The sequence below is a fragment of the Engystomops pustulosus genome, chromosome 9 (assembly GCF_040894005.1).
Source record: "Engystomops pustulosus chromosome 9, aEngPut4.maternal, whole genome shotgun sequence".
NCBI lineage: Eukaryota > Metazoa > Chordata > Amphibia > Anura > Leptodactylidae > Engystomops > Engystomops pustulosus.
In genome coordinates, this window is record NC_092419.1 from 98,133,938 (window position 1) to 98,139,320 (window position 5,383).

Genomic DNA, 5,383 nt, shown 5'->3' on the forward strand with positions numbered 1-5,383 from the left:
ACAATATTTTGAATACATATCTTTGGGTTAAGGCACTGGTGATGCGTGTAGCTATATCTGTTGGATAAGACAACTATACAAATGGGGCCTTTCAGTTTCAGTAGGTCCTGGTGTCCCACAAATTATCCAGTACTTAATCTGCTGCCACAACATTTAAACATTTAGGCAACATCCCTGCGCAGTTTCTTAATATGAAAGACCAACCTGAAATGGACTCCCCCTCTCAAGGGATCCCCATGGCTATTTTGCCCATGTATCTAGTCTTAGTTTTGTCATTGGAAATCTTACTAAACAAGCACTTCAGGGGTTGAGATGTCTCTCCAAGCTCTACAATAAGCATGCCTTGACTTCTAAAGGACAAAGCTTTAGCTTCCTAGACCCACATGCAAAATCTGTTACACCAATGGTCGAGTCCAAAAGAGGTTTGAAAACGTAAATAAAACATCAGAGAATATTGTGGGTTTTATCTATAATTATTGAAATTATATGCAATTAGAGCCTGGACCATGATTGACCTTCTATGAAATGTCCAGAAAACTCAATGGCAGTGAGTGACAGGACGCTCTTCTCCAAATCTGCTCCTTTCATATGCAAGATGGAACCTGTAAATAGAACGGAATCTGTAAAATTTGGATTTAATACAAAAGATCTCCATGATACTGGTCAGTCATAATGGGGCACATTTACTTACCAGTCCCGTTGACGACGCCGATCCGGAATGTCCGAAGAGGATCGTGTGTCCAATTTCCTGCATGTGTCGCTTCCCCGCTCAGGTCCTCCGGAGTTCACCTTCTTCTTCCCGGTACATTTTGCGTCACAATTTCATTTTTAAATTCTGCGGTTTGTGCGAATCAGTCAGGTTGTCCGACAGCCACGCTCCCGATTTGTGTCGCATGCAAGCCGGCGCCGATGCAAAAACGGAAAAATTTGCGAAACCCGATGGAAATGCGTCCGACGGACCCCATTGTCTCTTCATACTAGATGTACAGCCCAACCATCAGAAGGTCTTTGACACCTTCGGAGTGACCCTCATGACGGGCCCTGAAAAATTAACCCCAAGTTCTTTGCTTGTCTACACCTTCAAAACAGGAACTGTGATATTTTTGAATTATATGGTCCATAATAAGTTAGGGCCTCAAAAGCATTGTTAAACCTACAACTGTTCCGCTGACACCATCACACATGCTAGGTCGGTTGTCAGTGGAGTAGGATTGGAAGGATTGGAAGTCCTGACCATCTGAAAACAAAAGGTTCTGAAGTTCGGACTCTGTGAGGGGAGACTTGGGGGACCCCATATCCATGAAACAGCCATCCGGTCAATTCAACGGTCTAGGTCTAATCATGGAGCCATAGAGGGATCCAAGGGACACAAATATGGCTGAACATTACAGGGAGTGGGGTGGTAACAGAAAAAAATAATCCCATAGGAGATAATATAGTGGACACAGTTTTTTAAAATTATTTTTAGGGCAGGGGTATAATTTAATTATTTTCACAGATTTTTTAATGACTAAATTGGTTCTGCCTCTTTTGTGTGTGTAAACCATGAGTATGAGTGTGAGTGTTCACCATGGGAACCTTTCCTATTACTGGAGCTCTCATTTGCATCCCCCTCACCTCTGAGCCTCCACGCATCTCATTATCGGAGGCAGCGCCATGGAGCGGCCGTGATGCTAATGAGCGCCACTCTCATCGTATACATCTTCTAATATGGCCTCCTCCATGCAGAGGGGGCAGAAAAAGAAATTTCCCCTCCCATGTACTGACCCGACCCCATAAATAGACAGTGGTGACATGTGGGGGTTCCAGCTAAATGTCATGGCTACCCTCATGATGGAGATGTGACATGAACCAAAGGCATATCTATCGCCTCTATAGGACAGAAAGTGGGGCAAAATTTGTGGCACACACAACTATTTACCTTTTATCATACATGCCCTTTACCCCCCACACATGACACCAATTTCTGACACCATAAAATATTAGTGCCCTCCCCTGATGAGTATCCTTCATGCCCCCAACAAAATATTATAAGTGTCCCACATACTGGGGCTCATTTACTAAGGGTCCAAATCACACATTTTCGTCGGCTTTCACAAATTTTTCCGATTTGCGCAGAATTGCCCCGTGATTTTGGTGCACGCCATCGGCTTTCACGTGACAGAAATGGCGTGGCGTGGCCGTCGGGAAAACCCGACGGATTCGGAAAAACCCCGGAATTTAAAAAAGAATTTGTGTCGCAAGAATAGCACTCACATACACCGAGACGGAGGAGGTGAATGGACCGGGTAAATCTGACCCATTATATACTGTATTTATTCTGTATCTCAGACTTCGAGATAAGGAAGTGGCGCTGAGATGTAATTCTAGGCATAGCCCCTGGACTAGTGTGGCGCAGGAAGAGAGGGATAAGTAGCTGGATGGAGGAAACTTTTTTATGCTATAGAGGGAACTTTATCACTGCTGTAAGGGTGGGTGGGAGACACCAGGGCGAGCCCCCATTGTGCAGCCTCCAGGAGAAGAATAGTGCATTCTGTCTTCTTTTGTAGGGGAGGATCTGGAGGCAAACACTTGAGTGAATGCTGTAAACATGTCTCCGGGCCTCCAGCAGTTACACTGGGATTAAAGCTCTTTGTAATGTTATCTATATGGCACAAGGCTGTTAGCATAAGCACAAATGGCAGCAAACTGAGCTCCGCACCCAGCTGACTGGTATCTACTCCTGAAGATACATGACAACAGGAAAACTGACCACAACTCCCAACATACTCCACAGCGGGGGTCAGAGCTCATCATTATGTCATATAGATCAAAATCTCCAAATCTGAATAGTCAAAGCATTAATAATAAAACTGACACTGCATGTTGGCACCACTAGGGGGAGCTCCATGTATACATTTTTTATTACATTACATTATTAAGTCCCATATATGAATCTCATACTGTATAATCATAGTATCATAGTTTATACGATTGAAAAATGACACTTGTCCATCAAGTTCAACCAAGGAAGGGAAGGGATTGCATGAAGAAGGGATTTAGGGGAAACAATCTTCAGCACCCTCTAGAGGTGGAAGTAGTCTGTCCGAATTTCAGCAATTAGACGGATCTGTCACCTTTCCTCATAGGTCTCCTGAGCATCTCTTCCTAAAATACTTGCATAGGGTTACTCCTCTGTGAAATTAACAAAGTAGGAAATTTCACTCCTCTGTGAAATTAATTTCCTAGTAGGAATAACTGTTCTTTTGATTGGAAGGGGTCACAATAACATGAATAGGGTGACATACTACAATACCCCTATATGACATTATTATATAGGCCCTGCATGTTCCTAAGGTGGTGTTGGCCATGTATAGTACAATGATTTGCCCCATCAGATATGGCTGGGGCTTTCGGAGACCTTATCATTTTGGGATTTCTTATTTCGGAGCCTATTTCTTCATGTTCCTCGCCCCGCCACGCACACAGTCTGGAGACCCATTACCTTCTCAGCTCAGCAGTTCCCCGTCTCCTACATCCTGAATCACACCACATCTAGTTAGCACCTTTCTGTCGAAGTCTGCCATCTTCCTCAGGATCTCACCTTCCTCCTTGTTCCCTGTACACTTCTTCTTCTCGTCCTGTTTTCTCTCGTTTTCTTATCTGCTCGCTGCAGAACCTCTGTCACCTCTGCTCCCGCTGTAATGAGAATCAGACGCGCGTCCCTCACAGGCATGGCACAGTGTCACACGCTGCGGACTGCAAAGCCCATTGCTATTTCTCGTCTCTCCAAAGAAAACGTGTTATTTGCACACTGCGGAGGCCGCCATTTTGTTGTCTTAAGATGTTCCTTGGGATTTGCTAGCGAATAGACGCTCCATTCGGCTAGAGACGACAAGGCCATGATGGAGGATCGCTCAATGCCTTCAATTACCTGAAGACATCTATGGACGTTGTATGGGTACTAGTTATAGAGGTGTGGAGGTAGCGGTCACACTCAGGTCTACAGATCCCTCATGAGATCTGCTCATGAGAAGACATCAGTATAATATGATTAGTTATAACATAACACATTGGTCAGTGTGGGTCATTGTAGCCCCAAGCTGAGCCCTTTTTCTTCCGCAGTCGGGACTCCATAGTGTCTCAAATGAGGCTGTAACCCTTGAGGCCTAGTAGATGATGGTCCATTGTTGTTACTTACTAATTAATTGTCTCAACGTTGATTCAACAGACAAATTTATTTCTACTGACTCTTAGGCACAGCCGTGGTTTCTTGGGTTAAAAAAGTAGACCATTCCAGAGGGTTTAGTATAACTTGTTGGTAAGGTCTTGTGAAGGACTTCTGAGGTCACAATACCATTGGAGGACCTCTGAGAAGGTTGCAGTACCTGTTGAGGACCAACATGAAGGCCACAATACCTGTAGAGGACCTATGAGAAGGTTATAATGCCTATGGAGAACCAATGAGAAGGTCACAATACTTGTGGAAGACCTAAGTGAAAGTCACAGTGGAGGACCTATGGGAAGTTCATAATGCTTGTGAAGGACCTGTATTTTTTTTTTTAAATGAATGCCCAATTTTCAACTGGAATCAATAGCACCAGAGGTGGATCAACCTAAGCACCCTGGGCCTGGGTGCAACCACCCCTCAAGTTACAATCTTCTCTTTAAAATAACTAAATTAAGGAAATAAAGGCTTGTATCGTTACTTTTCTTGAATGACCTCTGTTGTACCAATACACAAAAGAGAAAAGTTGGCCAACCCCATTGATTTGTGGGTACTCTGACTGTTGTAAGTGTATAGGGTATATCGACATACCAAATATTCCACAACAAATTTTAAGAAGAATTGGACATGTCGAATTTCAACTGGTTCCTTTGTTTTAACAGGAGATAAGTTGCTGTGAGACACATAAAACAGGGGCGTAACTACAGTAGCAGCTGCTTTGGGGCCCGCAGTGTCAGGGGGCCCGGCCAACTGACATGACAAAATAAAAACTGGAGAATGTGTACCATTGTTTAAATATTGTGTATGCATATTTGATGTACATACAGTATACTGTATGTGTGTATAAGCAAATATGTATATTTTTCTTAAGGTGAATGGGGACCCCTTGCAGAAGTCTCTCTCCTAGTTATGCCCCTGACTTAAAAGATAAGTTGGCTGAACCCCCTGATCTGTGGCTATCCTATGTATAGAGGGAGGCCTCACTATTACCCCCAAATTATAGTGATGGAGCCGAACAATTCTGTCCAGCAATTCTCCATCATCTGTAATGTAGGCTTCTAATGGATCTTCTGTTACAGATGGTTCCATTGCCTAAGCCACCAACAGAGGTACTGAGCACCAACTTACCTACCTCCCATGCAACTTAGTCCCAACACATAAAGCATGATATGAAGG

At 43.8% G+C, this 5,383-nt stretch overlaps 1 long non-coding RNA gene across 1 annotated transcript; it reads right to left on the reverse strand.

Moving 5' to 3' along the window:
• Window positions 1-454: 454 nt before the first annotated feature.
• On the reverse strand, window positions 455-3,710 carry LOC140076937 (uncharacterized). Its single transcript, XR_011849678.1, has 2 exons — window positions 3,584-3,710; window positions 455-602 (listed from the first exon to the last, which is right to left on the reverse strand). It is a non-coding gene; the product is annotated as an uncharacterized lncRNA (long non-coding RNA).
• Window positions 3,711-5,383: the final 1,673 nt, after the last annotated feature.